This window comes from Chiloscyllium plagiosum, unplaced genomic scaffold, assembly GCF_037043375.1.
Source record: "Chiloscyllium plagiosum isolate Xiang-an unplaced genomic scaffold, Cpla_swu_hap1 HiC_scaffold_18, whole genome shotgun sequence".
Classification (NCBI taxonomy): domain Eukaryota; kingdom Metazoa; phylum Chordata; class Chondrichthyes; order Orectolobiformes; family Hemiscylliidae; genus Chiloscyllium; species Chiloscyllium plagiosum.
The window spans coordinates 25,241,696-25,265,592 of NW_028270156.1; the positions used below are offsets into that span (position 1 = coordinate 25,241,696).

The window sequence follows — 23,897 nt, forward strand, 5'->3', positions numbered from 1 at the left end:
TCTGGAGACGGACAGGGACCACTTTTAGAGCACCAAATATTTACATGTAATTAATTACCATTTCACCCTGCGCATATCTATTGGAACCAGGTGTCAATTAAATTCTGAAAATGTGTTGCTGGAAAAGCGCAGCAGGTCAGGCAGCATCCAAGGAACAGGAGAATTGATGTTTCAGGCACGAGCCATTCCTGAAGAAGGGCTCATGCCCGAAACGTCGATTCTCCTGCTCCTTGGATGCTGCCTGGCCTGCTGCGCTTTTCCAGCAACACATTTTCAGCTCTGATCTCCAGCATCTGCAGTCCTCACTTTCTCCTAGTCAATTAAATTCTATCTGGTTTGTTGAACCACATTATCATGCTGAAGGGTGGTGTTCCTCATGCTCAATGTCCTCATCTTCCTCTTTGGAAAACTATGGCAGCTTTTCCAACTCTTCAAAGTTCATTAGACCCCCCCCACCCCCTCTTTACCTGTCCCGTTGTGTGGAGTATAGTATGCTAAAATTATGCAGCACATTCTGCCTGGGATGCACTGCAAGGTTCCATCAGACTGATCCAAGGTAGGGACCTCACCTTCCGTAGGCATATCATCAGTTTCACACTACCCCTGGTTAAAGAACGAGTAGATTTCTATGGCATAGCCACTCTCAGCCTCATTCAGGGGTTTGCATAATAGGATCTTTAGCCATGGTTGCATGAAGGTTTTTTCCCAATAATCATCCTTTTGAGACAAACAACCATTGAAATGAAACTGGAACATAAAAATTCTCAAGGGTGTAAGGCAGCTCCCACGGAACCTCTAAGATGTGGTACCAATAATCACAGGTGACTTGTAGATTGGAATACTTTTCATGAAGTCAGCTGTATTCTGATATCATGCTCTTAACGTGAAGTGGGTGCAATCTATAACACCCTGTACTTTGGGGAAGCCAGCTATGTTGACAAAGCCTACTACACTGATCTCAGCATAGAGATAAAACAGTATGGATATAGATTTACTCGCTGAGCTGGAAGGTTCAGTTTCTAATGTTTCATCACCATACTAGATAACATTATCAGTGAGCCTCTGGATTTTTATTTATGTGTTTATGTGTTTAGGTTTCCTTGAGTTGGTTACATAATTTCCTGTGGTGACATCATTTCATGTTGTGATGTCATTTTCTGTTCTTCTTCGCCAAGCCATAAAAGGCGGGCCATACCACCAGTGCTACATCCAGAGGCTCACTGATGATGTTACCTAGTTTTGTTGTCGAAATGTCTGAAACCGAACTTTCCAGTTCAGCGAGCAAACCTACATCCAGACCCTCAACCTGAGCTACAAATCTTTTCAAAACTTGATAAAACAGTATGATTTGGCACAAACAGCTTTGGTATCAGCCTTCGTAGTTCTAGGGGTCAAGGATTGTGAAGTCCCATATGATGTCCCCACTGGATTCTTGGAAGAAACCAGTCAGTCATGAGATTAACTCATAATGTGAATTAATCCACATTTCTTGGCAGATTCTGAAAATGTTTCATTTGCATACGATGGTCTGTTATCAGATACTACTATTTCAGGAATATTGTGAATTGATTAGTTTTGCTTCAATAATTTTGTATTGCTGGCTATTGCAATACTGGGGAAATTATTTAACTCAATTAATCTTGAGTAATCATCAATAATAGATATAAACTTCCCTTAAAACTCGAAAAAGTCCAATTCTAGTATTTCCTAAGGTCTTGACAGAAATGCAGATTACAATAAAGGTTCTCGCAGTTCTTGACTTTTGCAAGTTCTGCAGTTTGATATCATTTCTTTAATTGACCAACTAATTCCTGACCATTAAAGTGCCTATTGGGAGTTTGCTTGGCTTTTTAATGATCCTGATGCAATATTTGGAGAATATCACTTTAGGTAATGTTTTAATTGTATTAAAGATTAACAAATCATCTATAATAAGGAGATGTTTCAGTTGCTGGAAGTATTGTCTCAATATCTCAAATTCTCACTTAGAGTATCATGTACAGTTCCGTGTGCCACATTATAGGAAAGATGTGAAGCATTGGAGAGAGTGCAGAAACCATTTGCAAGAAAGTTTCCAAGCATGGAAGGGTTGCACAATGACTCAGCGATTAGCACTACTGCCTCACAATGCCATGGCCCTGGGTTCAATTCCAGACTTGGTGACTGCCTTTATGGAGTTTGCACATTCTCCCTGTGTCTGCATGGATTTCCGTTAGGTACTCTAATTTCCTCCCATAGTCCAAAGATGTGCAAGTTAGATGAATTGGCCATGCTAAATTGTCCATAATGACTAGGAATGTGCAGGTTAGGTAGATTAGCCATGTTAAATGTGGGGTTGCAGGGATAGAGAAGTGGCTGGGTCAGGATTGGATTCTCTTCAAAGGGTCAGTGCAGACTCAATGGGCCAAATGTTCTCTTTCCACACTGCAGGGATTCTATGATGAGAAACGTCAGTTATGACGATAGATTGAAGAAATTGGGACTGTGTGCCTTGGAACGAGGAAGGCTAAAAGGAGATCTGGCAATGGTTTTCAACCTCACAATGGAGTTTTGATAGAGTAGATTAAATAAAACTGCTCCCACTCATAAAGGATCAAGAGCCAGTGATCACAGAGAAGTGATTTGCAAACAAAGCAAATGCAAGGTTAGAAAAATAAAATTCACATGAGTAGTTGTGTTTGCATTGACTGCCTGGTAGGGTGGTAGAGGCAGGTTCAACTGAGGCACAAGAGTGCATTGTATGGAATTTGGATCAAAATAATGTACAAGCTGTAGGGAAAAAAAACAGAAGATTGACAGGAGATAACAGTGATAAAATCATTTGAAGAGCCAGTGCAGACCCAATGGATTGAATTATCTCTTTCTGTGCAGTAAACACCTTCGTGTGCTGTAACCGGATGGTTCTAGAGATATATACCGGTCATCCTTCCTGACAATATCATCTGATCTGTGGACAACTTTTATTTCTGCTTTGAATTTCTCAGATTTTATGCACTTCATCTCTAATGTCAGGAAGTTTATATCACTGAGGATGTATTGATTTTAAATGTTGTTTCTTAGCCTCTTTACTTGGTACCTTGAGAGAAGTATCAGCTGTTGCCCTTTGGAGGATCGGTGTGGATTTGATGACCAAAATGGCCCACTGTAGGGATTCTATAATTCCAAGATTCTAATTTTAGAGTTTCAGTTACTTAAAGTAATACATAGGGGTTGATTACTTTTCTGACAGTTTAAAAAATAACTAGTCTTTCCAGAAACGTGATCTAATTCAGTACGTGTCAGACATCAGGTACCCCCCAGTGTTAAAGAAAATTGTTTTATTCTGGTAGTTTACAATAACAGAAGCAAACCATTAGCTTGTTTCTGGTTCAGGATGATCAAATATTTATCTTAGTTTAGGAAACCCAGAGACTAAAAGTTCTGATGTAATTTGGAGGAGATAACAATTTCTTTCCAAGAATGGTATATTGAACAATTCAGGGACAATTTACCGCAGTTGAAACATTTAGTTTGTGTAACATCCAGACAAGGAGTATTTAATCAAAAATCTGAAGTTTATTAAGGTTGAGAAAGTTGAGACTTCGAATTTTGTAAGTATTCATGCAAATGGGCCTCTGTTTACAAAAAAGTATTTATTTATATTGTACTTCTTAGAAAGAAAAGAAAAAAAGAGCGGCACAGTGACCCACTGGTTAGCACTGCTGCCTCACAGCACCATGGACCCGGATTCAATTTCTGCCTCGGGTGACTGTCTGTGTATAGCTTGCACATTCTCCCCGTGTCTGTGTGGGTTTCCTCCGGGTGCTCCAGTTTCCTCCTACTGTCCAAAGATGTGCAGGTTAGATGAATTGGCCATGCTGAATTGCCCATAGTGTTCAGGGATGTGTAGGTTAGATGTATTAGTCAGGGGTAAATGCAGGGAAATGGCTCTGGGTGGGTTACTCTTTAGAGGGTCAGTGTGGACTTGTTAGGCCAAATGGCCTGTTTCCACACTGTAGGGAATCTAATCTAATCAGGAAAGATTTTGATATAAACAAGTAAATTCTCTGGATTTGAGCCTGCAAAGATTGTGTTCAGAAATGAGATGAGACTTTCTTTTGCTGAATTAAGATATTTTTAAAACTATGTTTTATATCTGGATGGATTTTTTTGTTTTTGTTTTTGGTATAATAAACCTCTGTTGTTAAAGAAACTCAGCAATCTTAGAGTCCTGGAGTCAGAGAGTCCTACAGCACGGAAACGGGCCTTTTGGGCCTTATATGACACTGTTTCAGTGAATGATCACCACAGGACTAAAATCAGATAAAAGTTCTATAAAGCTAGGCATCATTCTGGGATTTGACTTGTCCAGTAATGCCATCTGCTAGGATCATAATAATGGTTAGTGATTGAACATATCTCATTAAATGCTGTCTGATGCATTACCTATGAGGAGGCTTCTTTGCGATCTCTTGTACTGAGAAAAAAAAGATACACCACAATTCCTTATCTTCTAGTATGTTAAATATGGTCCTCTGGAATATTTCCAGTGCTGATGTTATTCCAAATAGCAGTCAATTACAACAGTAGCTTCCCAAAGGGGTTACAAAAGTAGCAACATCATGGATTGCATTATGTCGAAGGAACAGGAATGAAGATTGAAACAAATCACAAACCACTAGTTTTTCTTTTCAATGCAAAAGAGATTGAAAAGGAACCTACATTGCTTGAATCAATTTTAAAAACTGTTGCTCAGTTGTGCCAGGTCTTGGCTTAATGACCTTATCTGTGATTTGTGAAACCATCCTTTTTGCCTTACCCTTCAGTTATGAAACATGTATCGATGGCTTTTAGGACTTTGTCGGTAGCAGGTGAAGATTCAGCCACTGTTTGTCTGGTCAACGCGTCATCTACAATGGAACTAATGACATACAATGGCATGCTGACCTGACAGCATTGGCTCTTTTTGTGCTAACCTTAGGTTGTTCAATGCCAGGCAAAATGTCTTCTTCTGTTGTTCCACATATACGCCTTCTACCATTAGGAACAGCTTTAGAAATAGCAGGGATGTTTCTATTTTTTGATTGATGGCTGTCTGGGGCTTTGCTGTTACTTTGGGACACTTAACATGGTCCCAGGTCACATTGCCTGCTCATTGATGAGTCAAGACATTTTTGTTTCTTTTTCCAACCTACCTTACATCAGAATAGTTAGTTAATCTTTTTCATACTTTCTCTCAGGCATCTATTTCATTTTTATTATATGGAGGCCAAATAATGCACAATATTTCAAATTTGGTCCAATTAAGTTTTACATAGGTTCTCCACTTTTCAGTTCTGTTTTTTCTATTATAGATTTGAGTGACACTGGCTAGGTCAGCATTTATTTCCCATCGCTAATTGTCCTCAAGAAGGTAGTGATAAGCTGGCTTCTTGAACCACTACAGTCCACATAATGAACAGTGCTGTTAGAAAGAGGATTTCAGTATTTTGACCCAGTGATAGTGAAGGAATGGCAATATATTTCCAAGTCAGAAAGTTGCATGGCTTGGAGGAATTTTGCAGGTGGTCATACTCCGATACATTTGCTACCCTTATCCTTTGAGGTCACAGGTTTATTGAAGAATCTAGGTAAGATCATATCCCTCCAGAAATGAAACCCATGTGTTTTTCTTTTTTTTTCTAAATAACTTTGTAATGAGCTATGTGCAAACTATTTGCCACATTTTCTATAATAGTGATCACACTTCAAAAGATTTTAATTAGATGTAAGCCACTTTGGATATCCTGGGTTTGTGAAAGATGTTCAATAAATGCAAGTTTGTTCTTTCTCTCAGTGTAGTCATTGCATTGTGCAATTGCAATTATAGAGTCATAGAGATGTACAGCGTGGAAACAGACCTTTCGGTCCAACCTGTTCATGCCGACCAGATACCCCAACCCAATTTAGCCCCACTTGCCAGTACTTGGCCCATATCCCTCCAAACCCTTCCTATTCAAATACCCATCCAAATGCCTTTTAAATGTTGCAATTGTACCAGCCTCCACCACTTCCTCTGGCAGCCCATTCCATACATGTACCACCCTCTGTGTGAAAAAGTTGCCACTTAGGTCTCTTTTATATCTTTCCCCTCTCACCCTAAACCTATGCCCTCTAGTTCTGGACTCCCCGACCGCAGGGAAAAGACTTTGTCTATTTATCCTATCCATGCCCCTCATAATTTTGTAAACCTCTATAAAGTCACCCCTCAGCCTCTAACACTCCAGGGAAAACAGCCCCAGCCTGTTCAGCCTCTCTCTATAGCTCAAATCCTCCAACCCTGGCAACATCCTTGTAAATCTTCTCTGAACCCTTTCAAGTTTCACAACATCTTTCTGATAAGAAGGAGACCAGAATTGCACACAATATTCCAACAGTGGCCTAACCAATGCCCTGTTCAGCCGGAACATGACCTCCCAATTTCTTTACTCAATACTCTGACCAATAAAGGAAAGCATACCAAACACCTTCTTCATTATCCTATATACCTGCGACTCCACTTTCAAGGAGCTATGAACCTGCACTCCAAGGCCTCTTTGTTCAGCAACACTCCCTAGGACCTTACCATTAAGTGTATAAATCCTGCTAAGATTTGTCTTCCAAAAATTCAGCACCTTGCATTTTTCTGAATTAAACTCCATCTGCCACTTCTCAGTCCATTGGCTCATCTGATCAAGATCCTGTTGTAATCTGAGGTAACCTTCTTCACTGTCCACTACATCCCCAATTTTGATGTCATCTGCAAAGTTACTAACTGTACCTCTTATGCTCACATCCAAATCATTTATATAAATGACAAAAAGTAGAGGACCCAGCACCGATCCTTGTGGCTCTCCACTGGTCACAGGCCTGCAGTCTGAAAAACAACCCTCCACCACCACCCTCTGTCTTCTACCTTTGAGCGAATTCTGTATGCAAATGGCTAGTTCTCCCTGTATTCTGTGAGATCTAACCTTGCTAACCAGTCTCCCATGGAGAACCTTGTCGAAAACCTTACTGAAGTCCATATAGACCACATCTACCGCTCTGCCCTCATCAATCCTGTTTGTTACTTCTTCAAAAAATTCAATCAAATTTGTGAGACATGATTTCCCACGCACAAAGCCATGTTGAATCTCCTAATAAGTCCTTGCCTTTCCAAATACATGTACATCCTGTCCCTCAGGATTCCCTCCAACAATGTGCCCACCACTGGCCTCAGGCTCACTGGTGTATAGTTACCTGGCTTGTCTTTACTACCCTTCTTAAACAGTGGCAACACCTTACCCAACCTCCAGTCTTCTGCACCTCACCTGTGACTATCGATGATACAAATATCTTAGCAAGAGGCCCAGCAATCGCTTCTCTAGCTTCTCACATTTTGATAAGAAAGATATTAGAAGGTTATATTGAGTCATTGACAGAGTTCTAAACAGTGTGCAAGAATAGAAGGGCTTGATGCACATTGATCTATGGAGGTGGCAGAATTTATTGAGATTGTGGTGTGTAAAGCCCATGGAGTACTGGGCTTCAGGTAGTGAATACAAAAGTAGGAAAGTAATGCTGAAACTTCATAATGCTTTGTTTAGGTCACAGCTAGAATCTTACATCCAGTTCTGGTCGCTGCAATTCATGAAGAATGTGAGGGTCCTGAAGGAGAAGCAGAGGAGATTTCCTAGAATATTTCCAAGTATGAGGAATTATGGATAGCTACAATATTGGTTTGGAGAAAATGAAGTTGGAGAAAAGCAGATTGAGAGGTTATTCAGCAGAGGTATACGAAATTATGACAGACTTGGACAAGGTAGACATAGAAAGCAACATGGATTCTGGATTAGTGGTGCTGGAAGAGCACAGCAATTCAGGCAGCATCCGAGGATAGGCAAAATCGACGTTTCGGGCAAAAGCCCTTCATCAGGAATAAAGGCAGAGAGCCTGAAGCATGGAGAGATAAGCTAGAGGAGGGTGGGGGTGGGGAGAGAGTAGCATAGAGTACAATAGGTCAGTGGGGAAGGAGATGAAGGTGATAGGTCAGGGAAGAGAGGGTGGAGTGGATAGGTGGAAAAGGAGCTGGGCAGGTCGGACAAGTCCGGACAAGTCGAGTTGCTGGAGGTTAGAAACTAGGATGAGGTGGGGGAAGGGGAAATGAGGAAACTGTTGAAATCCACATTGATGCCCTGGGGTAGAAGTGTTCCGAGGCGGAAGATGAGGCGTTCTTCCTCCAGGCGTCTGGTGGTGAGGGAGCGGCGGTGGAGGAGGCCCAGCACCTCCATATCCTCGGCAGAGTGGGAGGGGGAGTTGAAATGTTGAGCCACTGGGCGATTTGGTTGATTGATGCGGGTGTCTCTGAGATGTTCCCCAACATGCCCATTAGCTGGTGTTTTAAGGCCGAGAAGGAATACACATTTAAGGTTTTGGGGAAGAGCTGCAAGATGGTGTCAAGAAGATTATTTTGTTTTGCTACAGTGAGTGGCAATGCCCTAGAATTTGAAAGTAACGGAAGCAGATATGATCACTGATTTGAAAATGCGATTGGATGAGCATTTGAAAGAAATAAACGTACAGGAATAGCATGGCACAATGGACTGACTGGATTGCTCTGAGGGGCACAGACTTGGTCTATAGCATAAATAACTCTGGTTCTATTTATAGTTGTTGCTGGATGAAAACCAATCTGTCACTATGTTCCTCAGTAATATCCTTCAAAATTTCGAAGATTATCAAGATTCATCAGATCACCTCCTAATTTCCTTACTTCTTTTGGGAAAAAACCCTCCAATTTTGAAATGTTTAAAATGCATGGAGTTACTTTTTTACATTTTCATGGGAATTCAGGGTTTGTATCAGATCAATTTACGGAGGATTCAAATGAAAATGCACCCAGTCCATGCTGAACATAATCCCAAACTGGACTAGTCCCACCTGCCTGCTCCTGGGCAGATCTCTCCAAACCTTTCCTATTCATGTATCCATCTAAACGTCTTTTAAACATTGGAATTATACCCACATCCACTATTTCCTCAGGAAGTTCATTCCACATGTAAACCACCTGCTGTGTAAAAAAAAATGCCTCATGTCTTTTTTAAATCTCCCTCCTCTCACCTTAAAATTGTGCACTCAAGTCTTGAAATTCCCCATCTTAGGGAAAAAAAACTACCATCAACTCTATCTGTACTTTTCATTATTTTATAAACTTCTATCAGGTTGTTGCTCAACCTCCTATGCTCCAGTGAAAACAATGAAAACAATGAAAACAAAATATGATCCAACAAACCAGATTTCACTCTAATTGTCCAGTAATAATATTAATTTGAATTATAACTGTCACATCCACTTCCTTGCCCTTGTGTATCCTTCACTTTTTCTGTTCTTTCTTTAATGAAATTCATATGACTGGTAAACTGTAGTTTCCTTTAGAAATTATATTTCCATCTCTGATTTTGTTATCCTGATTAAGACATATTTTGGCACAATCTTAATATATTAAAAACCATCACGATGCGTTAGTTACTCAGCATGTCCAATTATACTTGAAAAACTGTGCTCTTTGGGCCACTTACAGCTCATGAGTCTCGGCAATGCATTCCACAAAACCCAAGAGGCTCAGTTCTACGTGTTCTTCTGTCTCCTATTCACTAGTTTGTCCTGTTTGACATTTAGAGAGAGATGTAATGAAACATATTCAAAAAATGTTTATCATCTGCAAGTTCTCAATCAACCACATCCAATCTGGAAATATATCGTTCCTTCATCATAGATGTCTTTACTCAGTGAGTCGTGAGTTCATGGAATGCCCTGCCAGTAGCAGTGGTGGACTCTCCCTCATTATGGGCATTTAAGCGGACATTGGATAGGCATATGGAGGATAGTGGGCTAGTGTAGGTTAGGTGGGCTTGGATCGGCACAACATCGAGGGCCGAAGGGCCTGTACTGCGCTGTATTCTTCTATGTTCTATGTTCTATGTATAAAAAACACTAGAACTCCTTCTCAACAGCAATATGCGTGTACCAATACATTCTCAAAACAAATGAGATAGACAACAAATGCAAATGATACTCACATTCCATGTATAGATATTAAAATAAAATAAACTCCATAAAGATGCTGCACAGCAGATATATAAAGACTAGTTTTATTTCAGTTCGAGTGAGCTATCAAGGGGATATACTTGCATTACCCAATAGGTTCATTGCATGGGTGTGTTTTTCAGTACCAGCCTCAAAAGCATTGTATCCATGTTTGAAGGATAACTACCATTAATTGGATGTTTGTGTTTCCATTACCAGTACTTGCAATATGTTCTACATGACATGCTATAATACTATAAAACAATGGGCAGAATTTTCACATGTGTGGACATTAGTGAGAAAATTGGACTAATTGCATGATATAGCCATCGATGAGCTTTTCGAATATCAAGAGCAAAAGGTCCCATTTCTCAACCCTTCCTCAGAATCCTCCTCAGTTCTGAGGAAAGGTCACCGGACCTGAAACAAAAACAGAAGTTGTTGGAAAAGCTCAGCAAGTCTGGCAGCATCTGTGAAGATGTCCGGTGACCTTTCCTCAGAACTGAGGAGAATTCTGAGGAAGGGTCACTGGATCTGAAACATTAACTGAGATTTCTTTTCACAGATGCTGCTAGAAATGCTGAGTTTTTCCAGCAACTTCTGTTTTTGTTTCTGATTTAGAGCATTCGCAGTTCTTTCGGAATTTGTTAAATAATGAAGTAAGATTCCCACTCATGAGTAGTGAGAGATCTATTTACATGCATTTACATCCTCATTATTACATCACCTCATCTCATTAACATATAAGTTCCTCTTCTCCCACATGCTGGAACAAAAATAAGATAGTCACAATTCCTAACGTGAAAGTCAAAGCAGTAACCTGGCAACTCCAGCTCACTGCTTGGTCATTTAAATAGAGGTGGACCAGAACAGGTAGGCCAGATTGGTTTACTGCTGTGCTGCAAATTCTATGTAAAAGCAAAGACATTTTTCTTGTTAATTGTTAACTTTGACTACAACCGGCTCTGATATTATGCGACAGTTCAATTCTTGTGCAATCTCACATTATAAGAAAATTGCGCAATAGATGCGCCATTTAAACGAATGAGACTGGAATCATGTTATAGTCAATACAGATGAGAAAAGTTTGCGTTTTGCAAATAATGGTCTATATTCTTCAATCGCGTTAAATTAAACTTGCACTGAAGAAACACTTGCTATAACAGAACCAATAGTATTTGAAACAATTTGCCTTATTTTTCCACTAGATGGCAGCTGAGTATTTGAAAGACTTTCAAGGCATGATGCGCTTGTCGTCAGCTACACAGAAATGGAAGTTGCACTGGAGGACTGCACTCAATTTGGTGATGATAACAGAAGATAAGCAAAGTTAGTAAATGAAATGGCTCTTGGTGTGATATTGTCAAAATTTGGGGGGTATTTTTTAATTAGTCGAGAGAAAGTGAGGGCTGCAGATGCTGGAGATCAGAGCTGAAAATGTGTTGCTGGAAAAGCGCAGCAGGTCAAGCAGCATCCAAGGAACAGGAGAATCGACGTTTCGGACATAAGCCCTTCGCTTATGCCCGAAACGCCGATTCTCCTGTTCCTTGGATGCTGCCTGACCTGCTGCGCTTTTCCAGCAACACATTTTCAGCTCAGGTATTTTTTAATTGTCTATTTAATATTTTACATTGATAAACATTTATAATCCCACCCATTGGGCACTCTGTTTTTCGCTCGGGGTTTCTGTAGCTTTCTGGAGTCAATATTGAGTTCACCAACTTTAGGGCTTCAGACACCTTCTCCTATGTCTTTACTCCAACTCTCACACACCAGGCCTTGTTATCACATGGTCTGCTATTACACACAACCCATTGTTAGCCAGAAATAGTTCCCGTTATTAGCTATTCATTCTCCTAGTCTGATTGTTATCCACTTCTTTGTCTGTCCAATTGTTCTTCTCTCTCATTCAGCTCTCTCTCCACCTATCATTTATTCCTTACCCTCTCCCCTCACCCTAACTTCTGCAAGAAAACCAACTTTTTACGAGCTATCCCGTCAGTTCTGAGAAAGGTCACTGGATCAGAGACATTAATTCTGATTTCTCTCCACAGATGATGCCAGATCTGCTGAGCTTTTCCAGTAATTTCTGTTTTTGTTTCTGATTTTCAGTATCTGCACTTCTTTCAGCTTTTATATTTAAAAGGCATTTGAACATCTATCCACTTCCTGCAAAACTGAAGCATCAGTCTGGCTCTCTGAGCAAGATTGACATTTTAATCAGATTTTTTAGACCTTCGTTCAGCCATCACCTGGAGATATCTCAGAGCAGATGAGTGCCCCTTCGAATGCAGCCTCCCTCGGAGAGGTCACACTAATGCCTATTGCCTGTTGCCACCTGATAACAAACATGGCCTGTTGGGATCAACATTCCCCAGAGAGGAAAAGGCAGTGGATACTCATTTCTAACTTCAACAAGTGCACTAGCGTACTAATGTGCAGGCCACTTACATGAAGTCACGAATTCAAGTAAAAACTGCAAGAAATGCAGATGCTCTAAATCAGAACAAAATCAGAAGTTGCTGGAAAAGTTCAGCAGGTCTGGCAGCATCTGTGAAGAGCAATTAGAGTTAACGCTTCAGAACTGATGGTAGCTAGGGAAATGTTGGTTTATATGGAGAAGATGGGATTGGGAGGAGGGATTAAGGAGTAAATGATAGGTGGGGATAGAGCCCAGAGAGAGACAAGACAGTTGGACAGATAAAGGCGTGGATAACAATCTGGCTTGAGGAGTGAGTAGCTGTTAAAGGAGAATGTTAATGACTAACAACAGATATGATTTGGAGGTGCCGGTGTTGGACTGGGGTGTAGAAAGTTAAAAATCACACACCAGGTTATAATTGAACAGGTTTATTTGGAAGCAGTAGCTTTCGGAGCACTGCTTTATCAGGTGGTTGTGGAGTTTAAGATCGTAAGACATGGAATTTATAGCAAAAGTTGACAATGTGATGTAACTGAAATTATAGATTGAAAAAGACCTGGATTGTTTGTTAAGTCTCTCATCTTTTAGAATGACCATGTTGGTTTTAGTTCTTTTATATGCAAATCCTGGAACTTTTTTTTATATAGATATTTTTATTAGAAATTTAACATTTTTACAAGTTTACAAAAATAAACAAAACTCTCAGATATAAACATTGATATATAATTAGCTCAAATATACAATAGCCAAAATTTAACAAAAAAAAACAAAAAAAACCGAAAAAGGAAAAAAAACAAACAAAACTCAACTATCTACTAATCTAACCTACAACTAACCAGAGTGTATATTTAAGTCTCTTACATGCTCGGAATGTGTTAACATCAGATGTAATAAAACCCATATTCGTGCGGGATTCCTCCCCCGAGGGGCCCCGGACCAGCTAGGTTTGTAATCTCAATTAAATAAAAGCCCTTGTTAGGATAGCCGAAATATCTGTATTTATGTAATTCAAGAAGGGCTGCCATATTTTATAAAATAATTCGGTCTTTCGGTGCACCATATTTGTAAGGAAGTCAAGGGGAATACATTCCATAATTAATCTGTGCCAATTTGAAAGTCCAGGGGGGCCCTCAGCCGCCCAGTTCACCAAAATATTTTTCCTTGCACAGAAAGAAAGAATAGAAAATAGTCTCTTCCTAGAACTTTTTTAAAGTTTCATTCTCAAGTGAACTTTAACAATAGGTGTCACGTCAGCCCAGATAATGCATTGAAGGTGCCCTGTGTGAAGCTGTCTATACCCCAATGTTGAGACTGATTCTATTTCTAAACAAGGGATTTACAGAATCTTATATGGATTCATGCAGTTTTGAGCATAATAAAATGTAATTCACCCCTAAAAGATTAGATTACCTACAGTGTGGAAATAGGCCATTTGGCCCAACAAGTCCACAACGACCTTCCGAAGAGTAACCCACCCAGACCAATTCCCCTACCCTATATTTACACCTGACTAATGCACCTATCACTGTGGACAATTTAGCATGGCAAATTGACCTAACCTGCACATTTTTGGATTGTGGAAAGAAACCAGAGCACCTGGACACGGGTAGAATGTGCAGACTCCACACAGACAGTCGCCCAGAGCTGGAATCGAACCTGGGTCCCCGGCGCTGTGAGGCAGCAGTGCTAACCACTGAGCCACCATGCCCTTATATGTGTGTTTGTGCATGTGTCCGTGTCCGTGTCTGTGCAGGGTGGGGGGGGGGGGGGGGGGCGGTATGAGTGTCTGTGAGAGAGTGTTTGTATGTGTGTGAGTGTAAAGGGATATAAGTCTGTGAGAGGGTGCATGTGTGGGTGTGAGTGTGGGAGTGTATGTGTGAACGTATGAGAGAGAGTTTGTGTGTGTGTGTAGTGCAGTGGGATCACCTGTCGTGTGACATGAACCCAAGGTCCCGGTTGAGGCCACCCTCATGGGTACTAACTTGGCTATCAGCCTTTGCTCAGCTACTTTTCGTTGTTGCCTGTCCTGAAGTCCGCCTTGGAGGATGGTCACCCAAAGGTCCAAGGGAAAATGTCCTGGACCGCTGAAGTGTTCTCCGACTGGGAGACTTAACAAACAATCCAGGTCTTTTTCAATATATAATTTCAGTTATATCACAATGTAAAATTTTGCTATAAATTCTGTGTCTTACAATGTTATACTTCACAATCACCTGATGAAGGAGCAGCACTCTGAAAGCTAGTGCTTCCAAATAAACCTGTTGGAGTATAACCTGGTGTTGTGTGATTTTTAACAATAGATAGTGTGTAATGGCAAACTGTGTGATAACAAGGCCTGGTGTGTGGGGTTGGGGGTTAGGGCATGGGAGAGTTCAGGCCCTAAAATTATTGAACTCAATATTGACTTGGGAGGGCTGCAGGGTCCCCAAGTGGAAAATGAGATGTTGTTCTTCCAGCTTGCACTGAGCTTCACTGGAACACTGCAGCAAGCCTGAGACAGAGATGTTGGCCAGGGGACAGGATGGTGTTACAGTGGCAGGCAACTGGAAGCTCAGGGTCTTTTTTGCAGACAGAATGTAAATGTTTTGCAATTCAATCACCCAATCTACACTTCATTTCCCCAGTGTAGCAAAGACCACATTTTGAGCAGCAAATACAGTAGACTAGATTGTGTGAGATGCAGATAAAGTGCTGCTTCATCTGGAAGGTATGTTTGGGATCTTGGATACTGAGGAGGGAAGAGGTAAATAGACAGGTGTTACACCTTCTGTAGTCACAGGGAAAGGTACCATGGGGTTGTGAAAAGTTGTTGGGAGTGAAAGAAGAATGGACCAATGTGTCCCGGAGGGAATGGTCCTTGTAGAAAGCGGACAAGGGTGGGAAGGCGAATATGTGTCTAGTGGTGGCAAGTCGCTGGAGATGGTGGAAATGCTGCTTGATGATCTCCTGGAGGTAAGGACAAGGGGAACCCTATTGCTGTTGTAGGAGGGAAGAGATGGGGTGAGGGGGGCAAGTGTGGATATGGTTGAAGGCCCTGTTAACAATGGTGCTGGTGAACCCTTGATTTAGGAAGAAGGGGGACATTTTGGAGGCTCCCTTGTATAAGTTGATCTTGTCACAACATATGTAACAGAGATGGAGGAACTGGGAGAATGGAAGCAGGGTGCAAGGATGTATTGTCCAGATAGCTGTGAGAGTTTGTGGGTTTATAATAGATATTAGTGGCCAGTTTATCTTCAGAAATGGGAAATACAGAGTAGAGGAAGGGAGGAGTCAGAGATAGACCAGTTGAACTTGAGGGTGGGGTGGCAATTGGAAATGATCTTTTCTAATTCTGGATGAGGGAGGGAATTTATATCATCAATATATGAGAGAAAGAGTTGTAGGTATAGGGTGGAATAGAACTGGAATAAGGAATGTTCCATGTACCTCACAAAGAGATAGGCATAACTAGAGCCCATGTGGGTACCCATGGCCACCCCTCTGACCTCAAGAAAATGAGAGGAGTTAAAAGAGAAGTTGTTCAAGGTGAGGATGAGCTCGCCCAAGCAGAGGAGAGTGGTGGTGGTGGATGGGGATAGTTCAGACCTTTGCTCCAGGAAGAAGCGGAGAGCCCTAAGACCATCCTGGTGGGGGATGGAGGTGTAAAGGGATTGCATGTCCATGGTAAACAGGAGGATGCTGGAGCCTGCAAACTGGAAATTCTGAAACTGGCGTAAAGTGAGAGAGGAATTACGAATGTAAGTTGTCAGGGACTGGACTGGGGAGAAAAGACCGAGTCAAGTTAGGATACTTTATCAAATAATCTGTCATTACACACACCATTGTTAGCCACTAACAATCTTTCATTAACAACTATTCACACTTTCAGCCAGATCATGATCAATCCTTTGTCTGTCCAACTGTCTTCTCTCTTTGGGCTCTGTCCTTACCTATCTTAACTCTGATTGCTCTCCATAAATGCTGCCGGACCAATTGAAATCATGTATTCCTCTCTCACAAAGAAGTTAATTGGAAAGCTGTGCCTAATTCTGGTGGGATTGCCTTTTAATGACCATGCATGATATACAGTTACAGACAAAAATACTTCTTCACACTTGCCATTGGCGAGTTTGACTTGCCGTGAATTATCCAACAACTTAAAACTGTTCCACGGCATAAACAAACACATAGATCTAGATGCCATCTATCAACCCCTCAGAAAACAAACAGGAAATGACATCACTACAAACCCCAGGAACCCCATCCAGGAGAAAGATATAAATAGAAAGCAGGAGACAACAGCTTTGCTTCACTTGGAGGTCACCACTGATGATGTTACCTAGCCAGGTAATGAAACATCTGGATATCAAACCTATAGCTCAGCGAGCAAACCTATACCCTAAACTGTTCCACCCTGGCACCGGGAACTTGATTTTTGCAATCCAGATAAGTAACCGCACCACCTGCCAAACACTTCACTTCCAAGAGCCGAACATGGTTCCACCCAGGAAGCACTTTCACATGGTTGATGAAAATATGGAAAACTTGCCTCCATAAGATTGTGCAAGTTGCAAAAATTGGATGCTTCAAAATTGAGATTGAGAAGTTTCTTTTAGGCTTGAATATCGAGTGATATTTAGAAAGGACACATTGTCAGAACAGACTTGAGGAGGTGAATAGCCTATTTGTGTGTTTATGTTCCTCGTGGTTTTAATTCTCAGTTTAACGACAATAAAAGGAAATAGTTTTCACTAACATGCTTTGTTTTTAAGAAGGCTTAAAGTCATATTTTTATTAATAGTATCTGATAGTTTAAAAGCAGAGATCTGATTCGTTATTGTGATATTTAAATTTTATTTTATATTTTGGACTAGTTTAATTCCTAAAATAGCTCATTAATATTTAATTGAAATAATATGTAGCGAAGCATTTCCACAACATTTTCTCCAATTATCATGTTGTCAAAAATGTAATTTCAGCTCAGTTGGCAATATAAGGTTTTTGGTTTAAATCTCAGTCAGAACCAGGAATACAAAGAACAATGCTGAATGAAGATGTTCAGTATGGTTGGAGATGCTGTCTCAGGTGAGATGTAAAATTAAGTCTCTAACTTCTTGTTCAGGTGAATGCAAAAGATCCCAAGTTGCTGTTTCAAAGAAGAACAGGGAATATCTTTGGTGTCCAGGCCAATATGTACACCTCAATCAATATTACTCAAAAAACAGATTATTATCATTATCACATTGCTGCTTGCGGGAGTTTGCTGTTTGAAAACTGACTACAGCCATTCCAATATTGTAATAATGATTACACTTCAAAAATACTAAATTGGCTTTAAATCACTTTGAGACATCCAGTCATTGTGAAAATTGTTATATAAATGCAAGTCTTTCTTTTTATATGAAACACTTCCTTTTATAAAACCCAAGTATAAATGTATAATGGAAATTGCCTTGTGAAATTTGTACTCATGTAAATGTTCATTGATATACAGGCAAAACTGCCACAGTTGTTTCTTCTTTAAGTACTACATATCTTGATGATTAGATTAGATTAGGTTCTCTACAGTGTGGAAACAGGCCCTTTGGCCCAACCAGTTCTCCAAAGAGTAACCCACCAGACCCATTTCCCTCTGACTAATGCATCTAACACTATGGGCAATTTAGCATCACCAATTCACCTGACTTGCACATCTTTGGACTGTGGGAGGAAACCAGAGCAAACCCACACAGACACAGGGAGAATGTGCAAACAACACACAGTCACCCAAGGCTGGAATTGAACCTCGGACCCTCGTGCTGTGAGGCAGCAGTGCTAACCATTGAGCCACCATGATGACTATGATTGCAGTTACAACATCGAACAAATTAATTTCATTTGTTTCTCACAATGTGATTGCAGCAACTACAATTTGCAAGTACCTAATATATTTATAATACAATATCTGTAGACACTTTTGCCAGTTTGGAAAGCACAAAGTGGAGGCAAGTAGGGCTGAAGAAATTTATAGCTTACCGATTAGAAAGTAACACGTTTGGAGAAGCAAAGGATGTGCCAGAACATAAAAGAATTGCATTACAACTCGAGTGGTGAATCTTTGTAAGTTTCTGACCTAGAGACTGTGAAGGCTAACCCAAGAAAATCTGGGATTAAAAGCCCAATGCTGACTATTGTCAATTGTCATAAAATCCATTTGAGTCACTAATATCCTTTAGGGAAGGAAATCTTCCATCTTTATTTAGTCTGGCCTACCTGTGATAGCAATGTGGTTGACTCTTAATGGCCCTCTGGCCTAGCAAACCAATCAATTTTTAAAATTATTAAAAAGTCTCCAAAAAATAATTAAATTAGATGGACCAGATCACACTGACCTAGGGCAGTGGAAAAGACAATAATACACACAGTCCTGCAGAATCGTCCTTGCTATTCATCTGGAGGCTAGTTTCCAAAATCTTGAGACAGACAAATCAAGCAGCAACCTTATACAGCCATACTCACAAAATCATACCTTATTGAACATGTCCCAAATAACATCATCACCATCTCTGCATATGCCCTGTCTACTAGCAGCAAAGATCCATCAGTGACTGCATCATGTTAAACAGTCAGGAGGGAGTCCTGAATACTATCTTCAATGTCCACTATCAAGAATGGCTCAGCAGCACCACTACAGACTGAGCAAAATCCTAAAGCTCATAGTTGCCATGCTGGGTCTGTGGCAAGTGATGAAGAAACCATCAAGATGGAAAACATAGCTGACCTCATCCTCACTAATCTACGTGCTGCAGATACATCTGTCCATGATAGTATTGTAGAAGTGACCACTACACAGTCCTTGTGAAGACAAAGTCCCATCTTCACATTGAGGATACTTTTCACCATGCTCTGTGGCACTAGATAATGTCATCATAGTCTAGAGGACCAAAAAGGTGCTCTCTCACTAGAGATGGAGAGGTGAATTTAACTGAAGGTCACCATGGCTCAGGTCAGGGGCAAGGTTGAGAAGGTGGGACCTTCATGGTCACCTCAGCCAGTACAGAAATTGAACCCATACTGTCGGTTTCAATATGGATCGCAAACCAGCCATCCAACCAACTAAGCGAACCGACTTCGATCATGGTGTGACATTGGTTTTTGAACCGATGTAGCAACTCAAGACTGGGCATTGATGAGGTTAGTGGGTCATTAGCTGCAGCAGAATTGTACACCAGCACAATCTGCAACCCCTCATGGCCCACCGTATCCCCATTCTACCATTCCTGTCAAAACAGGAGATCAACACTGGTTCAATGAAGAGTGAAAAAGATGTACGCACACCTAAAAATGAGGCATCAATCTGAAAAGCCAGAAAGAAAGGATTACTTGTGTACAAAACAGCAAAAGCAGCCAGGGCAATGGGTAAAGTACAACAAAATGGCGGGGACAATTACTTGATACAATTTATAACTTTAAAGCTACCTTTTGTGCTAAAAATTAAAGTTCACTAGATTTTAATGAAAATGTTTTAGAGAAACTGCTGTGAATTTTAAAAAATGCTGTTTTTATACACAGAAAGCATTATAATCTATGCCTCCCAGGGTTGCCATACTGTCTAACTGAACGAGCAAGCTACAGTACAAATTTAAATTCAAGGAAGGTACCATTAGAATGTTGCTATGAAACTTTAATCCTGACCAAAGATTTTGTCATGGACTATGATTTGGCAGTAAAGAAGTTGCTTTCTTCAAATTTAGCTGCTAAAATGATAACAGGCTTTTCTTTCTCAAACTGAGGAGGAAGAGGGATGGTGATGTGAGTGAGTGTGTGTTGAGCTGGCTCAGTTGGCTGGATGTCTATGTGTGGTTCAGAATAATGCCAACAATGCAAGTTTGATTCCATTTCTGGTAAAGATAAACTTCAAACCTAACATGTTTTGCTTTTCAAAGGGAAGGCAATGGCAAACAAGTGCAAACAAGAACTGACACAAAAAAAACCTAAGGATGATGCATCAGCAGAAAATGAGCCCCTAACTTGCCTTTAGGCAGAGCAAACAACACAATGATTCCTTAAATAATAATTAACATGTCAGTTATAAAGCTGCTTTTTCAAATCAGGAGAAAACAGCTTCTAATTAGATGTTTCATTTGTAGAACTATTAAGGAATCCAGCCACGTGACACAGTTTGCATGTATATTCTGAGTCCCGCCTTTACAAATGGATAGCTTTATGGAAAGGAGTGTTTTGATTCTGTAAAATTGTTTGATGAAAGAATAAATATAAACCCTGTAATTAAATAAGTATTGTTGTAATATACTCATTTGACCACAAATATTTTGCAAGTCTTTCCTAATTTTCAAGTATTTCTGAAGATCTTTATGACTGCAATGCAGAGTTTTGTGTAGGCTGAAGCAATTAGCACAAAATCTTCGCATTCTCTTGTCACTTGCCTTTAGCACCTCAACTGCTTTCCTGTGGCCTGCAGCAAACATTCCCGCTGCCATTATGCATTCATACCTTCTGTTAGGAGCATAGGGTACAGGAGTGTGCCTTTTGGCTCCTTGAGCCTGTTTTGCCTGCAATATAATCGTGGCTAATGTGTGACCTAACTCTATATACCTGCTTTTGTACATATACATATATTTATCCTAAAATTCGATGTAGAAATTCCTTACACAGCACCTTCCAAAGCCATGACCACTACTATTTAGAAGATCAAAGAACACAGATGCATGGGAACATCACCACTTTTAAGTTCTTTTCCAAATCACTCACCTGACTCAGATATCCAATTATAGAACTCCACTGACTTCTTCAGTGTCACTGGGTCTAATTCCTGGAACTCCATTCCTAATGGCATTGTGGGTCTACCTACCCAAAATGTGTTGCAGTGGTTCAAGTTTAAGTTTGATTTATTAGTGTCACATGTACTGAGATACAGTAAGTGCACCAGGATAGTAGAACAGAGTGCAGAAGACAGAGAAGATGGCAGGGAATGTGCAGAGAGAAATCAGAATTAGCATTTGTGAGGTCCATTCACAAGCCTGATAACAGCAGGGAAGAAGCTGTTCGAGAATCTCTTTGTATGTGCATTCCAACTTTTACATTCTCTGCCCAACAGAACAAGATGGAGAGATTTAGGGTGTAGGTTTGCTCACTGAGCTGTAGGTTTGATATCCAGACGTTTCATTACCTGGCTAGGGGGTAACATCATCAGTGGCGACCTCCAAGTGAAGTGAAGCTGTTGTCTCCTGCTTTCTATTTATATGTTTGTCCTGGATGGGGTTCCTGGGGTTTGTGGTGATGTCATTTCCTGTTCGTTTTCTGAGGGTTGATAGATGGTATCTCGATCTGTGTGTTTGTTTATGGTGTTGTGGTTGGAGTGCCAGGCCTCTAGGAATTCTCTGGTATGTATTTGCTTAGCCTGTCCCAGGATAGATGTGTTGCCCCAGTCGACTGTTGTCCCAGTTGTGCCTTCTTGACTGTCATGTCAATGTGGATGGACCACAAAAGGAACCTGACATAACCACAAACCATCGACCATCTCCACCTCAGCACCATGCAGACTCCACTCCTGAATACATTGACCAGCTCCTTTGATTTGCTGATGTTGATGTAGAGATTGTTATCTTAAACCATGCAACTAAGCAGTCAATCTCTTTCCTGTATTCTGTCTCATCGTTATTTAAGATCCAACTTATGCTGATGTGGTCAACAAACTTGTAAGTGGAGTTGGGGCGGAATTTGGCCACACAGTTCTTAATGTATAAGGGCTGAGTTACACAGCCATGTGGGGCTGGTTCAAGATGGCAGCTCACTACCACCTTCTCAAAGGCAAGTAAGGATGGGCAGTAAATGCTGGCCCAGCCACTGACACTCCTATTCCATGAATGAAAAGAACATTTTCAATAAACAAAGATCTATCAATCACAGCTTTAAAATGATCAGTTGCCATTTGCAGAAGCGTTTTTCAAGATTCTATCTTTTAAGAAATGTTTTTTAATTTCATTCTTGAAAGGTTTGGCTCTAATGTTTAAGCCATCTGTTCCCTTACCCCAGACTATTTAACCAGTGGAAATAATTTCTCTTATCTGTTCTCCCAGATACCTTGAAAAATTTATAATCATCACTTAATTTTCCAGAGTCCAGCTTATGTTCCGTTATGGATTTAAAGGTTGTATTAATCATGACTGTAATAATCAATATTGACCAACAAAGTGAAATCAGCTTTCATGCAAATTGAAAAAAAATCTACAAACAGACTGATTTTTAAAAAAATTGGTAATTTGATAAGATGATAATGTTGAACATAGTTTATTTTTCCGTCATTAGCTTAAGACATTAGTGCAGGATTTGATCGTGTTATTTCTGATGGCGGGGTAGGCAGCGATGGAGTGGTAATGTCACCGGACTGGCATTCCAGAACTCCAGGCTAATATTCTGTGACATGGTTTAGATTTCCACCATAACAGATGTTGAAATTTGAATTCAATAAAATCTGGGATAGAGGTCTGGCCTCATGGCAACCACTTAACCACTGTGAATTGTCGTAAAAATGCATCTGGCTCACTAATGTCTTTTAGGAAAGGATATCTGCTGTCCTTACCTGGTCAGGCCTACATGTGACTCCAGACTCACAGCAATGTTATTAACTCTGAAGTGCCCTAAGGGCAATTAGTAGCGGGAAGGGGCAATAAATGCTGGCCTAGCCAGCGATGCTGCCATCCTGTGAATGAATGAAAAGAAACTGTGATATATAGCAGGGTATGAAAAATAATTATAGGAGATTGTATGTGGACCCTTCCTTTTAGTCAGGGTGGTTACTTTGCCATTTAAAACTCTGAAAATTATTCTTGTCCTTTCAAAATGAAGTGTTTGCTGGTGAAATGTTGGGTTGTTATGGCTAAGAAACACCCTCCACTTTCAAGTAAGGCAAATATTTGGTAAGGTATTTCCTGCAGACGTCTGCACTTCTTTTCTGAAGCAATTCTACAAAACATTCTTGTGTTAGTGTTTGATAGTATATATCTTCCACATCAGTACACCCCCTATTTCCACCTCATTAACAATGTCCAACTCTGCCCCTCCTTCAGCTGATTTGCTGCTGAAACCCTCACCTATGCTTTTATCTCTAGAATTGACTATCCAAATGGATTCCTGGTAAGCCTCCCACCTTCCACTCCATTAACTTGGGATCATCCAAAACTCTGCTGCTCATATGCTAATGCATATCAAATCCCATTCAATTCAATCCTCTAGTCATTGATTTACAACTTGTTGTGCAATAACAACTGTTTCCTTCCAAGTTGCATTTATACACCCCTTTAACAGAATAAAACATCCCGAAACACTTCATACAAAGAGTTTCTTGAATAAAATGTGGCATTTAATAAAATTAAATAGAAATATCGGGTCAGATGGCCAAAAGAGGTAATTTTTAAGAAGCATCTTA

The 23,897-nt window shown here is 40.4% G+C and overlaps 1 long non-coding RNA gene across 1 annotated transcript in view; it reads left to right on the forward strand.

The window, feature by feature from the left end:
• The window catches only part of LOC148146865 (uncharacterized), a 31,639-nt gene extending 13,722 nt beyond the window's left edge, over positions 1–17,917 (forward strand). Inside the window, exons 2-3 of the long non-coding RNA XR_015760124.1 lie at positions 11,274–11,394; positions 17,487–17,917. This is a non-coding gene — a long non-coding RNA (uncharacterized LOC148146865). The remainder of the gene's footprint in view (positions 1–11,273; positions 11,395–17,486) is intronic.
• Positions 17,918–23,897: the final 5,980 nt, after the last annotated feature.